This window comes from Panulirus ornatus, chromosome 41 (genome assembly GCF_036320965.1).
Source record: "Panulirus ornatus isolate Po-2019 chromosome 41, ASM3632096v1, whole genome shotgun sequence".
NCBI classification, from domain to species: domain Eukaryota; kingdom Metazoa; phylum Arthropoda; class Malacostraca; order Decapoda; family Palinuridae; genus Panulirus; species Panulirus ornatus.
In genome coordinates this window covers 5,339,824-5,358,702 of record NC_092264.1, presented here as the reverse complement: position 1 = coordinate 5,358,702, position 18,879 = coordinate 5,339,824, and the positions used below count along the sequence as shown (strand labels likewise).

General features: G+C 47.0%; 1 protein-coding gene across 7 annotated transcripts in view; it reads right to left on the bottom strand.

Moving 5' to 3' along the window:
- LOC139761635 (innexin shaking-B-like) overlaps positions 1-18,879 on the bottom strand; it is a 637,836-nt gene that overhangs the window by 96,086 nt on the left and 522,871 nt on the right. The gene's annotated exons all lie outside the window — the stretch shown is intronic.

Sequence of the window (18,879 nt, the reverse complement as noted above, 5' to 3'; positions counted from 1 at the left end):
TCCAGCCCCCTCTGGCATTCTTTTGTTTCACCTGCAATTTGTGAGGTGAAAACAAAAACCGCGGAGTAAAACATCAAGTGGCAACGTTTCTCGGGGTGACGCCACACGAGTGGGAAGGGAGGAGGAGGAGTGGGGCGTGGAACGGTAATGGTGGTGAGAGGTGAGTAGTGCGCTGGAGCCGTATGTCTGGAGAGTGGGAGGACTGAGGGAGGAGTGGAGTGACACAATACGCCGTGGAGAGGGAGGAGTGGGTTGGAGTCTTACGGTGACGAATGGGAGAGGAGGACTGGGGTGATACCATAGAGTAAGGAGTGGGGTGAAATCATTTAGTGTGGAGTGAGAGGTGGGAGATACACGTCACTGCCCTATCCTGGTGTGGGGTAACGAGAAAAAATTAAAATCCCTGTCATATAAGACAGACCTTATAGACTCGACACTCTATACACCTGCACTACGAAGAGTGAGGACGTCATTTTTGTTCCTCGTTCTCCATTGGGATGCAGACGTGAGGAGTCCTGATAATCAGGACGTCTGTGAGGGATACAGGAATATGTCCCTCAAGTCCGGACCCCAACCGTATGAAAACTACCCCCAGAAGAACGACGCTGGCGGTATTACATATATCTAATCCCACGCAACGTTTGTCTCCTTCTTGGCTGGCCTACCCTGTCCTTTATCTCATATTTACGATATAGTCCAGAAGGGCAATACTCTCATACTGCTTTATGGTCTTTCTCTTCCATCTTACGTGTTAGTTTACACACAATGTCGTGATCCTTGTACCAGAACGAAGTGTTTCGTCTCTAAATAGAAAAAAAAAAGGTTAGGTTAGGTTAGCTGACAAGTCACAACAGCGTCTACACCATCACTCCCATCAGGGACAGTAGCAACAGTACATACAGCAGCAGGAACAGTAGCAACAGTACATACAGCAGCAGGAACAGCAGCAGGAACAGTAGCAACAGTACATACAGCAGCAGGAACAGTAGCAACAGTACATACAGCAGCAGGAACAGTAGCAACAGTACATACAGCAGCAGGAACAGTAGCAACAGTACATACAGCAGCAGGAACAGTAGCAGGAGTACATACAGCACCAGGAACAGAACCAGTACTGTCCATCAGTATTCATAACGCTAGCGGAGAGTCAGAGGAGCGATGGAGTTCCTCCCTCGAGACAACAACATCGGCTCCTGCATCTGGACGAACCAAAGGAGCTGATGGTGGCTGCCCATCGCTGAAGAAGGCCAGTGAGGAGGGAGGACTTCACCTGAGCGACCCTCTCCCCCGACACACAAGACGGCAGGAGGGTACTGCTGACTCTCTTGGTGTTCCTACACCACCGCCGGCGTGAGATTACCGCGCTAGCTCTCTTGATGTTCCTCCTAAATCGCCTGCAGGGAGAGGACTGGAAAGCCTCCTTTGGTGTTCCACCCACAGCGCCGTCAGGAGGGTACTCGTAGACACACACACACACACAAACACACACGGCGCGCGCGCGAGCCCCCTCAACGATGGAAAGTCAAGCGCAGGAAGAGAGTATATGCGAGGGAATGTGCAGGAATACGTACACACAACGACATGACAATAAGCCACACACACACACACACACACACACACACACACACACGAAGCCTGAAAAATTTCCAGGTAACCTGATCAACACCTGACGAAGGTGCTGAGGTTTTTTTTTTTTCCCCGGCTGGTGGACCTGTAGTAGTAGGAGTAGCAGCAGAAGCTCACGCTGGCGGCCTCAACGACCCTGGCGGCCGATAGACTTCAAGGCCTAACCAATCAACCACACACACACACACACACACACACACACACACACACACACACACACGCAAACACACCACAAACGAGTCAGGGACTAAAACCATAACAGAGCAGACTGGCCTAATGAGCAGGCAGGGATGAGCCTGGAGCTTAACTCTTTCCTACCCTCCCCATGGAGGGGACGCCAGCCGAACCCCCCCTGTAATCTGATGATGGGATCTGTGTCATCACGAGCGCCAGATAAAACAACAGGAAAACGGTTTACGGGGGAGGCTGCCTGAAAGATGACCCTAATGACAAGGAGAACGAGTGGTAAGAGACGCGGCCTCCATGCTCACCTCCCGTACGGTACACATAGGTAATCATAAACAGCGAATGACATACGCTATGTTGTCGATTTTACGGTATATGTTAGAACGATATAGAACATGGGATGGCGGGTGCTTAATGGTGATGGGAAACGAAAATGAATGCATATTAATGAAAGAAAAAACAATAATTCTGAAATAGGGACTTACACCTATAAAAACTGTCAACACCCTGACGACTATCGTCGATATAGTAAGGTATAATATATATATATATATATATATATATATATATATATATATATATATATATATATATATATATAATTACAGGACTCAGTCTTCAGAAGGTTACAGTACGAGTGAAAAGCCACGTTAAAGCGAGCTGTGTATCACTAGGAGTAGACAGGCAGTCTCGTCAAGAAGTTCTTCCTCCCAAGGAGCCCACATTTCCTTGCTACTGGACGAAGCGTGCAAGAGCCGCTGGGAAGAGGTCCTGGGTAACACCAAAGCTCTTCATTAGAGACACGTCCTCGTGTAACCAAAGATAAATGAAAAAAAATGTATGTGTCTAATAAGTGCTTTAGAAATATATACATCAAAATCAATCTGTGTTAAGATATCGGAAGTGATCCACTTTACTGGACAGTAATACGTTACTTTACAGTAACCGTTGCAGTAACGGGTTTTAGAATATTGGATTCTCTTTTCTTTTTGTATCCAAGTCTCTAATCCCGGGCTGTGTGCCTGATCGAGGACAGGTTCTGAAGGCTTCAGTTAATCGCTTTTGAACGAACCGTAACTCAATAGCTAAGGAGAGAGCATGTCCCATTTGAAAACACATTAGTACATTACGGTAACTTTAGGATCCGGTTATATATATATATATATATATATATATATATATATATATATATATATATATATATATATATATATATATATATATATATATATTCCTATGAGTCCACGGGGAAAATGAAACACCAAATGGCGGCCGAGCTTCGTCTCTTCGAATTATATCAACTGACATATTTCTCTCTTGAGTCTTCCCTGATGATGTGATTATTACACGAAAGTGCACTTGGGAACTTATCGTGTTTCATTTTCCCCGTGGACTCATAGGAATATCTTGATCACGCGCAAAACTGTGATCCTTTCCAATATATATATTCTTTTCTTCTTTTTCTTTCATACTATTCGCCATTTCCCGCATTAGCGAGGTAGCGTTGAGAACAGAGGGCTAGGCCCTTGAGGGAATATCCTCACCTGGGCCCCTTCTCTGATATATATATATATAATATATATATATATATATATATATATATGCTAGATCGCCCAAAGAAGATACAAAATAAAAAGGAAGGGATAGAGAAAGAGAAAACGTAAGAACACTATCTTTTTTCGTTCGCTTGGAACCCAGAGAACCGTTCGTGTATTTCCCGGGAATATGGAAGGGTGAGCGCTGTAGATATTGGTCTGGGTCGGCTCTCTCTCTCTCTCTCTCTCTCTCTCTCTCTCTCTCTCTCTCTCTCTCTCTCTCTCTCTCTCATCCCCTCCCCTCCCAGTCCTCACACTATAACCATAACAGTAAACTTCACAAACAGCTGTTACCGTTACTTGTCGTAACAACCGTGAGCGTAACTTCTGGCCACGAGCGTCGCCCCAGAAGCGGCCGTCCACAAGGCTTCTCCCGAATCTCTTGACCACGACGGTACGACCACTGACTACGACGGTGCGACCCTTTGACCACGACGGTACGACCCTTGATCACGACGGTACGACCCTTGATCATGACGGTACGACCCTTGACCACGACGGTACGACCCTTGAACACGACGGTGTGACCCTTGACCACAACGTTACGACCCTTGACTACGACGGTATGACCTTTGACCACGACGGTACGACCGCTGACCACGACGGTACGACCCCTGAGCACGACGGTGCGACCGTTGACCATGACGGTACGACCGTTGACCACGACGGTAAGACCCTTGACCACGACGGTACGACCCTTAACCACGACGTTACGACCCTTGACTACGACGGTACGACCCTTGACGACAACGGTACGACCCTTGACTACGACGGGTACGACCCCTGAGCATGACGTTACGGCCCCTGGGTATGGTGGACGCGGATTCTGACCTGACACATTAGGATCAAATCATAGACCAAGCCACCAAAGGTCGTACCATCACTCTTTGGGGAGCGTACCGTCATACTCAAGGGTCGTACCGTCGTGTTTATGGGGGCTAACAGTCGTGACACGACCTACCGTAACGATACGTGTGATCCCTGCTATAATCATGACCCGTACCAGTCACAGTGTAACAAGTATAACGACTTCCCTGATGTAACTGTGACAGACACTGTGACAGGCACTGTGACAGTGGAATTCAGATATATATATACCTTGCGATCGCCCCAGTCATTCTACCACTTCTTTCACTAGACCCTTCTCTCATAACGTTCTACGGTAGACTTCTTTCACGTTTCTTTCACTTACGCACTCTACCAGCGCAGTTCGAACCTGTCTCGGTCATCGAACCTCAAGTCTCCTGATGGCCATTTCTCTTTAGCGCCTGCGTCTCAAGCTATCTACTACCGTCATTCTTGGCTTCCTTTCTCTTTCTCCTTTCTATCCTCTCCCGATTTTCTTCCCTCGTCTGCCTTCGCCGCCTCTCCCTTCTTTCTCACTCCGCTCTTCGTTCCCTTCGACGCCTCAGTCGGTACCATTCACCTCTCTGGCCCTATCATTGTCTCTTCACCTTTAGGGCGTAAACTCTCGCCCTCCCAACCTCGGCCACACCCCGCAACACCTCTCTCTCTCTCTCTCTCTCTCTCTCTCTCTCTCACTCACACACACACACACAACCCGTCTCGTGCCTGCCCTCTTCCCTCCTCCCTCACAACCCACTCCATGTTTGCCATCCTCCTTCCCTCACACACCCGCCTCCATTCCTCTCTTCCCTGCACCCTAACTTACTCATGCCTTTCGTAACAGCCACCGAACTCCCTTGTTCAAAACAGACCGCGTCCCGTTCCTGGCCTGTTCAACTCCTGGCCAAACGTCTGCAACTTTCATCCATCCATGCAGTCACCACAGTGTTCGGCTACCACCAAGATCCTCATCCACCGACGCAGGAGAACGAACGCCCAAGACCCGACCTGCGACTGACGGTTCCAGTATGTGGATTAAGGAGAGACGCGGCAGCGGCTCCACCCCACCTGGATGGGTACTTGCGAGGCCTCTGTCGAAAATGTCCTGGGAGCTGGAGTGACCTGGGGAAAGACATTTTCAAATAGGATACGATTCCTGGCGGATCTGATCAGCAGCAGACATCTTGGTCTTAGCACTGTCGTAACTCTGCTCTACTAGTTCAGGGTGTCTGTGTCACAATGTCCACACCCAGGACACGCATTACCTGTGTACCCCATCCACCATGATGCGATACAACCTTCTCTCATATTTGAGGTCATTATTTTGCTATTTCCTTCGCGCAAAACCACACAATTATCAGCTAACACACATTCAAGGAGGTGAACGTTAGTTCCTGCTATAGCCTTAACTCTGTATTTCTTACACGCACAACTGTTTCTCACGCTTTAGCGAGGTAGCGTCAGGTACGGACGAACAATGGCATCATTTGCAAACATGTACCATACACTCAAAAAAAAAAAAAAAAACAGAATCTAAAATTGTAAAAGTGATAAGTGTCATCCTATCCTACTAAAATCCCTTTCATGAATTACGAAGAGCAATCAAGGAAGAAGACGACGACGAGAGAGGAGGAGGAAGATGAAGGAGAAGAAGAAAAAGAAAATGTTAATATCATTTCGCGTTCTGTGAGTAATTCAATGTCATGGGTTTCCTATCACTATGCTCTCTATGTCCCCTCTAGTAAAAGGACATTTATAACCAGTATAGACGCGCCCTAAAGTACACATACCTGCAGTATGTTGGCCTAACGAGCCCTATTAGTATACACATACAAATAGTATGTTGCTCCGACGGGCTTTAAAAGCAGACACACACACACACACACACACGCACGCAACATGCTCTCCTATGAACTCTAATGATGAACACATACACATGCAGGCCCAACTAGACCTAAAATTAGACACACACACACACTGTTCCCCCGACGTGGTGTTACAAACATAACATCAATTCACATTCGACGTCGCGTGTCGGAAAAAAAAGGAGTTAACATATCAAATGACCCCGAGCGTCCCCCCCCCCCCTCCCCGTGTCCTACTGTTCTATCAAAGGCTAAAGGCCAGGCCATCGCGCCGAAGCATCGTGATCAAGGGCTGAACCGTTGTGTTCATGGGTAGTATCGTCCTGCTTAAGGGCTGAGCACCTCATGACGAAGGGTCAATACTGTAGTGCTCAAGGGTCGTACCGTCGTGTTCCTGGGTCATGCCGTGTTCAACGGTTGCACCGTTGCGTTCAACGGTTGCACCGTTGCGTTCAAAGGTCGTAACGTCGAATTCAAAGGTCGTAACGTCGAATTCAAGGACCGTAACGTCGTGTTCAAGGATCGCACAGTCGTGTTCAAAGTTCGTAACGTCGAATTCAAGGGTCGTAACGTCGTGTTCAAGGGTCGCACCGTCGTGTTCAAAGGTCGTACCGTCGCATTCAAGGGGCGTACCGTCGTTTCCAAGGGGTAGAAATAGGTACAGAGTGGTGGAAGGGGCCAGGGGAGTAGACGGACCTGATTGATAACACGTGTCAGGATGGACATCCACCCCTATGTCAATCCTGGAGAGAGAAAAAAGGAAGAAAACCTCAGCGTGTGAATTGTGAGGCGTGACCCGGGTTTGTGGTGAGGTGTGTGTGTGTGTGTGTGTGTGTGTGTGTGTGTGTGTGTGTGTGTGTGTGTGTGTGTGTATGAACGAGCGTGTTCGCTTTCTACGTATGAATGGAACGCAGTTGAGCTGTGGTCAGGTCAAACAGCAAGAAAGAGAGAGAGAGAGGCATACCAGAATGACAGACAACTATGACCGAGAAGGGAAAATGGACCCAGACGAGAACAGATACAATTGCAATAGCTGGAGACACGACATACACCATGACACAGTGACTTAGTTCCACTATGATAACGACAGATTCAAGTATAATTGTGATAAGAAAGGATACAACACACACACACACACACACATGACACCGGCTGAACAGGTCACCCTCTTTCTCTTCCTTTTACAGAAGACAATTGGACTCTAATGATGGCAAAGCAATTTCCTTATCTCCAACAAAAGTCATAGGGAAGTTAAGGAACACCTGGACTGGGTCTTCCTCCCTCGCCTCGAACTCCCAAGGAACCTCTGGAGGAAAAAAACTTTCTCCAGAGGTCTTGGGAACCAGTGGAAGGTGGTGGTGTGCCCTCAGGACTTACAGAAGAGGAGGAGGAGGAGGAGGAGGAAAGAGAAGAAGGGTGCGCGCCTCTTCCTTCTTCTCAAAGACGGGCGAACACAAGAAAGGAGGAGGAGGAGGAGGAAAAAGAAGAAGGGTGCGCGCCTCTTCCTTCTTCTGAAAGACGGGCGAACACAAGAAACTCTTTGGTGATTTAGAGTCAAGGCTGCTGCTGGGTCAGTTAGCACAATTCTGGTAACACTGATGACCAAAATCGACTACGGAACGTTCATCACGATGTTAAAAATGGACGTTTTACTCTCGCATCACAACGTGAAATGTTTGTTTTAATCTCATCTCCTTGAGCAAGACGGTGCGAACCTTGAGCTTGACAATACAAACCTTTAAATGTTTGGTCAAAGGCCACGCCATCATATATATATATATATATATATATATATATATATATATATATATATATATATATATATATATATTTTTTTTTTTTTTTTTTTTTTTGCTTTGTCGCTGTCTCCCGCGTTTGCGAGGTAGCGCAAGGAAACAGACGAAAGAAAAAAAAGAAAAGAAAAAAAAAAAAAAAAATATATATATATATATATATATATATATATATATATATATATATATATATATATATATATATATATATATGCAAGGGTCGTATGTCGAGCTCTCTGTCAATATATTCGTCGGAACACACATATGCATAAGAAAGCCGTGTGACGCAACTGAATTTGAACACTGCAAATATCTTATGTACTCGAGGGATCTTCCTCGGCGAAAGACGGCTTTCCTGCCTTTTGTAAACCCTCCTTCCTTGGTATTCAAAACCCCAGACTACGCTACGCAAGATTCGACTAATTGTGCAACGCTAATGCACGACACCACTCCACTGATCGAGCAAGTACTGCTGTAGGAGGTTCGGAATGGGGGGAGAAAAGGAAAAGATTTCGACATTAAAGGAATACTTGATGTGAATAATCTCAGGGAAGTATGAAAGACAAGGGTGGTGTCTCACACCAGAGTAAGAGGTAAGAACAATATGTCTCTGTAGTAATATAAACTCGAGGCGGCATTCAAGAAGCTTTCCCCCTTCGGTAATGAACTTCTTCGATCCTCTATAGAGGGGATTCGAGCCGGGCCATATTGCAGACACCAAAGAATGTTAATGTTGGTCAGATCGTAAGCGCGCTCACACGTCGGAAAGTAATTTCTCGCAGTAAAAACTGACAAGTCAATCTTCATAGACAATATCCGTCCATCCACTTATCTTCTGCTTAACTGCTTGTTATCTTCATGATCTAGTTCACCGATGCTTTGTACGTTTCCTTCCCTGTAATTAGCCATCTGAATAACCAGGAGGTAGATAAGGGTCGAGGCCGTGTGGCGTTGGTAGATGTCAGTCGGCCGCCCCTCATCCCCACAACAGGAGCTTCCACACGTCTCAACCAACCAAGTGGCAGAAAAAGACGCAAGAAAATCTAGCCAGAAGAAAAGGCGGGAGGATCGAGATCCTACTCTACCCTCGCCTTGGCTGTGTTGACAAATGGGCAACAAGGGAGGGTCGGAAGGTCGTGGAATGTTAATGTCACTTCTTAACGCGAGACGAGACGTCGTCCTCAAGGCAGGAGGCACGCGGGGCCTGTATTCAACGGTCCGGATGGTTCTTTTGATGGTTAATTTTATTTCCCCCGAGCGGCGCTCGCTGGTGCTACTCCGCTTCTCCCGCCGCTGCCGCTGCTGCCTGTATGTTTTAACGGAGGTAATCGAATGGGGGATCGCGTTGTACACATTAGTAAGGCCTTTAATTAAGGCACCGTCGCGTAGCCAAGTCCCGCAATCAAGGGTTTCACTCCAATCTCTTCATTTAAGACGAGACTGTACTCATACTGTATTTAACACAGGGGTACTGTTATACATTACTTAACACGGGGAGACCATAATACACCACTTAACACAGGAATATCATTGCACATAATGTAGGAAGACCATAACATAGTATCGATGCAAGGCTATACCATCATACATTGTCTAACACAGGACTCCCACCATACAGAACGTAGCACAAGGGTTGCCATAATACAATATCTACTTAACACAGGGCTACTATCCTACAGTTCTTAACAGAGCGCTCTCATCACACAGTTCTTAACAAAGCGCTCCCATCACAGTTCTTAACAAAGCGATCCCATCACACAGTTCTTAACAAAGCGCTCCCATCATACAGTACACAAACACAGGACTATCATCACACATCACTCCACTGCAAAATGCATTTCCCTCTCCCCAGCGACGATTCGTCTACTTTACGATAATATCTAAGGTCTTCAGCCATTAATTTCTAAGCCAAAAGCGCTAACTCCTTCGCTCTGAGCAGATAATAGCCAGGCCAGGAAACCCCGCGGAGCTCAGCTCTGATAATGCCAGTCATAGATACTTATACTACATTGTCACGTATGATCTACCGGTCATAATTATACCTTCTAAAGTCATTTGTAGCTCCACTTATGCGCCCCGCACTGAGTAGCAGGTGATATCTGAGAGCCACACCTGCCAAGAACACACAATTATTTGAGTCAAGAGCGGCACCTGGAGCTAATGGCAGCCCCTGGCGTGGGCGGAGGGATGAGCGGAACTTAATGGTCACGTCTGGCAACACTCATACATACGGTGGCATTTGGCTCGCTCGACGGGCCAAACTCCCGCATGATAAAACTGTTTTTGCCACGATGGCTGTACCAGAGGGAGTCTAACTCCGCAAGAAAAGTGGTAGATAGCAAGTGTCATGCAGGGACTTACGAAACAGGTCAGAGATGTGGCAACACCATAGTGGACCAGTGACACCAACCCTTACCACACACACACACACACACACACACACACATGATGTATATTCCTACCCAAATGCATTTTAAGGACTGCTAAAAAGGTCTTCAAGTTTTCGGGTGATTACATCAACCTCATCATACGAACTGAGAACCCTAAAAAATTAAAAAAAGGTGCTAAAAAAATTGTTTTAAAAGCGTTTAAATTACACGAGGGAGTCAGTTGAAGGCCGGCGTGAACTGTTTGTACCCTCGAGCGGACCTGCCGTACCCTGCCAGACACCAGATAAACCAACTGTTCCCAGCTGAGCCTCAAGTGGGTCAACCACACTCAAGGTGAATGCATCTGTACCCACAGGTAGTGAGGATGCCTCACCCGCCTCCTTGCCATACCCCTCTACTACGCCTGCTGGAGCTTACATGAACCATCCTATGTCCAGAGTGAACCATCGATACAGCAAGTGAACCATCTGATGATGAACCCCGAGTTGACGTAGATGGACCCCGAGATCTGAGCGAACCCTACTGAGCCTAGCTGAACCGTGGATGCTTGATTCTGCGGCATTCACAGGGAGAAAAAGAGGGTCTCTTTCCTCCCCGTCAGTGACGAGACATTAGCGTTATTTGTAAAAGGTTTTTCCTTTGACCATTTGGGGCTTCATCTCGGCGAACCCCGTGTCATTCGTGAGGCTCTAAATCGAGACGTTCTTAGACCCGATGTCTCTCAGAGGTAACAAGCTCTTCCAGTGTTGTATCATCGTCTCTCTTTTTAGGTTATTTATGAAGAAGAAAAAAAAGTTATGAAAGCCCTTGCCGTAGTTTGCTGACCGACATATTCGGGAAAAGTGGCCTTTTACTTATTTTTTTAGGCTTAGCTTAAATGATACGTTTTCTGTTGATGTTGGTAACTTACTCCGGAAAAAATTGACTTAAATCACTTTGGAAAAAAAGGGGGGCGAAAAAAGTTTGTTTGTTTTTTCTTTCTCCTTTTTTTTTTATTAATAAAATGAAGGACTCGAGTTTCTTACACGAGAGTTTCAGTATGTGAGGTTGTGCAGCCAGCCTGCTGGTTTACTGGATGATGCAAGAGTTAGGTGAGTGGATGGGTGGATGAGTCAGGAGTGGATGTGTCAGTCGGTGGTGGACAAGCCAGGGTAGATGGGATGAGGGGAGGATTGTATGGGTGTTGGATCGCGTCATAGGTTGGGGGGGGGGGGTGGAAGTGAGGCGCATTGGGGTGTTGTGATGTGGGTGGATGAGCCGGGGAGAGATTGTGGGGTAAGGGGTTGATTGCTCGTGTGAAGGTGGATAAGTTGTGATGGGGAGAAGAGGTTGTAGATATAATGGATACAAGGAACTTGAGGAGGTTACGCCGGACGCTATATGAGTCATTAATACTCCTGCTACAATAACAACTACAACGGCATTACTACTAATGATACTATAACAAACACTACAACTACTACTACTACCACAACTACACGTACAACTACTACTACAACCAGTATCCCAGTCAAACGTACGCAGAAAGAAAACTACCAACATGAACGGTAGACTATAAACATTAAACAGCCTTATTATTACAATATCGGAAATCATCCACCACACTGCAGGTCCCACGCATATACCTACTGGTTCAGATCTTCTTCAGAGACGATGTTACGAATATTAGATACAAAGTTCAATATTTTCCTTATTATTGTGACTGACTGACTCTCCTCAAGCGAAGAAGTCGGCTGCCTCTAGGTCCGAGGGATGCAAGATAAAGATATACCCTGAGTGTGCCCTTAGAAAACCCTCCATCCGTATCATCTGGCAACTGAAGTTGGTGGTCAGGACTGAAGAATAAAAAGTGAAAGTCTCTGCCTTGGAAAGTGGGTCAGTCAGAACTCAAAGAATGAGGTTAAGTCGGGACTCTTTAAGATAGAAAGTGGTGGTGGCTTGCAGCTCCCGGAAAATGGCTCAGTCGGGCTAATTCGTTTAGCCGAAACTCTGGAAAGCATGGCAGAATTCTTCCAGTAGGTCGGTCGGTAGCCTAAGAGTGTGTGTGTGTGGTAGGTACGTGGATCGAGGGTGGGATAGGGTGGTGCTTTTAGGGTGTGGAGTCGAGACAGATATGAAAATGAAGCGTCGCTGTGTCCATCTGTCGACCAGGTGGTGGCGGAGGCGTTTGAAACCATCTGCCGCCCAGGTGGTGGTGGTGTTGTTGAGGCCATGTGCCATGTCCTTGATGAGAAATATTCACTTATGACATCGAACTCCAAAAACCGCCCGACCAAAAAATGACTAAATAAAAATTATGCATTGAATTACCCCACCACCAAACAACTGCACTGTCTGTCTCTCTCTCTCTCTCTCTCTCTCTCTCTCTCTCTCTCTCTCTCTCTCTCTCTCTCTCTCTCTCTCACACACACACACACACACACACACACACACACACACACACAAACTGGAACACTGTCCCGACGGATCTTCTCTGTCTCAAGACAGACAAATAGACGGACAGACAGACAGACACTGTCTCTCCCTTGGTCCAGATCCCTCGCCATGCACGGGCGCGTCAGGAACACTTAAAGAGCTATGCAAACAGTGGCAGTGATGGTGATGCAATGAATGACGTATGTTGGGAGTTTCATGACCATATGGCAGAGTGAGTGAGTCATGCATGACCTGTCACGGACGCCCGTCCAAGGCGTCACGTCACGGACGGCCGCCGTGCTGTCACGGACGGTTTACCAGAGACCATCTTGAGTGACTTATGTTGGAAGGAAACACTGGACTGCTGAATCCAGACTACGATTAGGGAAGAAGATAAAAAAAAAAAAAAGAAAAGAATTGAAGCAAACCAGTTCTTGTTGACTGCTGCAGGCGAGGGTACGGACGGAGCAACGAAGTCTTCACTCATGTTTACACACGACAAATCAGTCTCTGCCAGTTTATCAGATCATCACAAAAAAAGATAAATGTTGAATGTACATCATGCCAACAGTGCGCTATCGCGGTGTCTGTACCGCACATTTCGCTGACAGCGAGGACAACGAAGGGCTTTCTTCCTCCAGGGTCACAGCATCTCCTAACCAACTGTAACAGAGAAGAATTGGTGTTCCTGGCCCGTATTTTGTATATAAGTATATCCAATAAAAAACGACGGATTAAAGGAGTGTTGTGCTTTCATCAAAACCTTCCTGCCAGACAGGGAGTAAACAGCCTCCAACATGGGGTTGGTAGCGGGGCAAACTCACCGTCTATCGACCCAACACCACCAGGAAGAAGTTATTCTTCGGTTCGTTCTTACTTCGTGTTCACGTAGGTCGAAGGTCTACCTCTACCTGGAGGTACAAAATAGATCAGTCTGGTGGTGGGAGATCCTAAGGTCATAGGACTTTGGCCTGGAGATTCAATTGACGTGCCCCGGGGATATTTCTGGCCAGGGGCTCCTCCCTCCTGCAGCCGTAAGAGACCAAGAAGACTTCCATCTGGTCCTAGTGGGGTTCCAACTTGCTCCTCTAACTTTTCTTCATCCCAACTTTGATTTCCGGCAACGTAAGATATTTCTCACTAAATTACAAGTCTTCACTTCACAGCGACTCACAGGCCTCCACTGTCGTGTTTCTCCACCAACAATAAGATCCTCTCCAACAGTGGGTATTGTTTCTCCAATACTGGATAATATCAGAAGCTGAGATATATCTCACAAACACTGATGACTTTTTCAATTTTTTTTTTTTAACAAGAATTAGTTTCTCTCCAACACACGTATCTCCAATACTAATAAGTTCTCCAACATTGGAGAGTCCTCAAGCACTCCTTGGTCTAACCCGCTCTTCCCCAACACGTCAGCTTCTCCAACACACGTCCTGTTTTCAGAACAAGATAGCCTTCTCCCAAACTCTTATGAAACTCTTTATCACAAAATGGCTGCTTAATACGACCACAAATCATCGCAAGTACCTGTCGTAATTTTTTCGGGTAACGATATCTTTCGGAACCTCATATAATACAGATCACTTTCGTTTCATAAAAAATCTTATCAAAAATTCAATTTTGCAAAAACGACTGATGTCAATAAACTTCCCTAGTAACATGTAATATCCAAAAGTGTTATTTCCTGAAGTTTTTACATAAATAATGATTTTTAAGTGGAAGGAAAAATATATCCCGGGTGTAAAACACATTCAATGTCTCGAATGATCACACATTTTATAAAGTACTATAAACGAATAGTCCTTCGGAGTACATTTCCTTTTCCGGGTAGTCTGTGGTAATGGATGTGGAGGTTTAGGTAGTGCTGGAAGGTAGCCACTATCCTGGAAAGCACATCAGAATACATGGAAAAGCCAGAAAAAACTGAGACGACGGTCCATGTCGAGGTCATGTGCTGGACGATCGCACACGGGAGCACACGCTTGGAAAGCCAGGTACCCGAAGCACAAGCGATGGTTTATGACGAGGCGTTCTGACGGAGGATCGTAACCGCGTCATACATTCCGCATCCTTAACAGAAGACAGAAACAGAACAGCATCGCAGGAGGTTCCCCCGTGCTCTGAGGAAACGGGAGAGACAGAAGGGTTCGGGGCAGGAGGTGGAGGAGGAGGAGAAGGAAGGAGGAGAAGAAGAAGAAGAAGAAGAGGAGGAGGAGGAGGAGCAGGAGGAAGAAGAAGAAGAAGAAGAAGAAGAAGAAGAAGAAGAAGAAGAAGAGGAGGAGGAGGAGGAGTAGGAGGAGGCTCCTACGTCGTGAGGAGAGGGGACAGACAGGAGAAGAGGTGGAAAGAGGACGGGAGGCGGTGGTAGGATGCTGGGGGGGTGTGAGGAGAGGGGCGGCAATACCAGCAACACGGGGCAAGAGCCTCATTACTTCCGCGAGTGTCATCATCGCGCCAGATGAACCATTCGCCTCCAGTTGCGGCTCCTGAAGGCGGGCAGGTCTGCGCGGCCAGGGAAGAAAACCCGGCCTTAGCCAGGTCCTCCAGACGGACGCTCCTCCCCGCTGCCAATATCCCAAATGTGGGCCCGGCTCCGTTATAACAAGGGATATACTATTCCAGCATGTCTAAGTATATTAGAGTGGGTTATACACATGGCATCAGTATTGGCTGGTGAGGGAGAGTCTCCCCTGCGTACCCTCGTCATAAGGATCAGGTAAACCTACGCCTCCACACTGGAATAATCATAGTCAGTGGGAATATTAGCTCCAGTGGAATCTGTCGACGAACGACAAAATTTGCCCTAATGATAACCTTCCATCACAGGCACCTGATATAATTACACTTAAATTTTCTCTCTCGGACCCCACGCGGGGAGGAGTGGGCGTGGCTGGGTGATGGGTGGAGGGTGATGGACCACGCCCACACACCCTAAATCTCTCCCCCACCCCACTACACTGCATGAAGGTACGTGACCCCCTATTCTCCCCAGTGGGAGAGTCCCCTCAGCCAGCTCCTTGGTCGCGAACATAAAAGTGAGTCGCGGTTCGCACTACCGTGACGTCAAGGTCTCGTGACGTGCAACAGTGGCGTCATGGTATCGTGACGTATGGCTATGACGTCACAGGTCTCCTGACTCGCAGTATAGCAACGACCCGGATCTTGCAGTTCGAAAGTGACGTTTAATCACAGGTTCCGTAACTCCCAAGTGCGGCGGGTCTCCTGTGAGGTCACGGGTCCTGTAAATCACATACGACTAAGAGGTCACGCACATCGCAGCTCTAGGGCAAAGGCCACCTCTCGTCTCGCAAATTGCGAGACATCACAGGACGTAAACATTAGTAGTCTCTTGTCTCGCACTCTGGGGCGATGCGGGTCTCGCGGTTCGCGATGACGCTACGCCAAAAGTCTCTCGTTCATCTACAAAATGAACCCAATGCAAAAGGGAGCAATCCTTCCTTCGGAGGATGGCACAGGATACCTGTAGAGGTTATCCTACACAACCACACCAGCCTCCTGCATCCAACACAAAACCGACAGGAAAGACGCTCTATACGAGAGGTTCTCTCGACCCGTCAACACGGATTCTCGTGAGGCCTCCTTGTGCTCTATCTTTCAGCAGCCGACCTCCTCCGGCCTCTCACCCTACAAACTAACCTTGTAACCCAACTTTTAGATACAGGAAACACACACACACACACACACACACACATACCATCTTCTTTTTCTGAAACAGAACTTCAAATTCGAGTGTTTCCTTCCAACAACAACCTAACTGTAATTGGTGTAGGGTTCGACAAACACTGGCAACACTGGTGAGGGTAAGGCCCATGCGTTCCCCCTCGAGGATAGTAGCTAGGGGGAAAAGGGGGATGGTGCCTTTTCTCATGCCTCGGGGGAAACTAGTGTTTCCCAAACTAAGGGGAAAACCTTTCCTGGAACTGTTTCCCCAGGAGGAGGAGGAGGAGGAAAGCCGGTCTACTCTCACACAAGCCCAGAGCTTCTTAGGGTCACTGGGTTCCTCCGGGCTGACGTGTCTTCGTAAGGGTTCCACCCACCTGGTCACTCTTTCCCCTCCTCTACAAACACACACACACACACACACACACACACACACACACACAACACACATATAATTTTAACCACTGGAGGACGACGACACACATCCTTACTGCACTTACGAGTGAACCCTTGATCACGAAGTTCACAGCCATCGTATTCAAAGGTCAAGTTATTGTATTCATGGGATCGAGTCGTCTTGCTCAAGGGGATTGTATCATAATCTTGACAAGTGTTGCTTATTCAACCTTAGCTATTCACGGAGAACGATAGTAAGGGAATACAGCCCTAAAAGGCGAGCTGTAAAGCGGCCTTGATTTCCATTCTAAGGAGAGTTAACTTTGTGGCTCTGCGTTACACGAAGGAGGACGCCAACCTTATTAACGACAGAAATATGGCTCTGAGGTGCTGAGAGAACGGTAATGGTATAGCCCTATGTTGCCTTAATGACGGCAGCTGTCTGGCCCTAAGGTGTTCTAGCGTAACTAATAACCAATCATATTTTTGAAAGTAGATTCGAACGTGTCTTGGTTCGATAGATATTTTCATTTTCTCAAGAAGTTGATCAAATTGTCAGCGCCGCTCTGTAACCCGTGTCGCTAAAAATTATTCTCTTACTCAAACAGGTCATCCAGGAACCTCTGAGGTGAAGGGAATACATATGGCCTGATATATAGGGGATAGGGGAGAAAGAATACTTCCCACGTATTCCCTGCGTGTCGTAGAAGGCGACTTAAAGGGGAGGGAGCGGGGGGCTGGAAATCCTCCCCTCTCGTTTTTTTTTTCTTAATTTTCCAAAAGAAGGAACAGAGAAGGGGGCCAGGTGAGGATATTCCCTCAAAGGTCCAGTCCTCTGTTCTTAACGCTACCTCGCTAACGCGGGCAATGGCGAATAGTTTGAAAGAAAAAGATATATATATATATATATATATATATATATATATATATATATATATATATATATATATATATATATATATATCTACTGCTGCAAATCCCTGCTCAGGTTCCACACGTAGTCACAACACCGAAGATTTTTGAGGAAAGATCTGTAAGTTTTAGGGTCCGTTAGCGGAGCGGTCTTGCCCCACCCAGGGTGATGGAGAATGGACCTCACGATTCATCATTTTCCGTGGAAGACGCGGCAAACGAGACGCTGCCACGACCAGACTGAACCCCCGCGCCCACATAACACACACCGCGCAGTAATCAAAAAGTTGGCGCTCGAAGTTATGTGTAATACGATGAGGAACACAGGAGGTGGGAGGGAGGAACTTGGCTCTGTTTTAAGATGCTGGTCGGGTCTTCACCTCCCCACGGAGCTGCCTGCCGCCCCTCCACTGAGAGCCATCTCACTCCACTCCACTAACACCCCGAGTGCCACCACTAATACACCTCCCCCAAGCCCTCTTAACTATACAACCATCTACAAGTTAGAAACGCTAGCTTGTTACAGTACAGTGACGGTGGATGAGGAAGAGGTGGATGATGTCTGAGCTCATGGGAATAGAGGTGTGGAAGACAGCAGCAGTGAATACATGGCGGTAGAGATGAGGTTAAACGTAGCGTAGTGTGATGGCTATTATGATAATGGAGATGCAGGTGAGGTAGGCTGTCGGAGAGATGCCGGAGATGTGGTGATGGAGGGAGACACAAGTGCCATGAAGGAGTGAGTAATAGAGACAGTAATAATGGCACAGGTAATAAAATAAATGACATAAGAGACAATGTGTATGACCCCCCGATCATCTCAGCATGTCTCAGGGAACCCGAATATGTGTGACATTCAGAATATTTCCGAGGCTGGTATTTTCTTCCCGACACATTTGACCAGATCAGATCAAAGGTCATGACGAGCAAGTTGTGCAAATAGGAAAGACGCCATCCAAAAATGATTGACCGAACCATTCAATATATACATATATACATAAACGTGTGCATCATGCAACGCCTCCAGTACCCATGATAGTTCACAGGGACCATGACGAGAAGGTCAGTAGGTCACGTAAGGTCAAATGTCACATTGGACGACGCTCTCATGGTTCTCGAGGCAAGGACGGTACTGAATGGTAGGCGATAAAACGCGAGAGTCCATTAT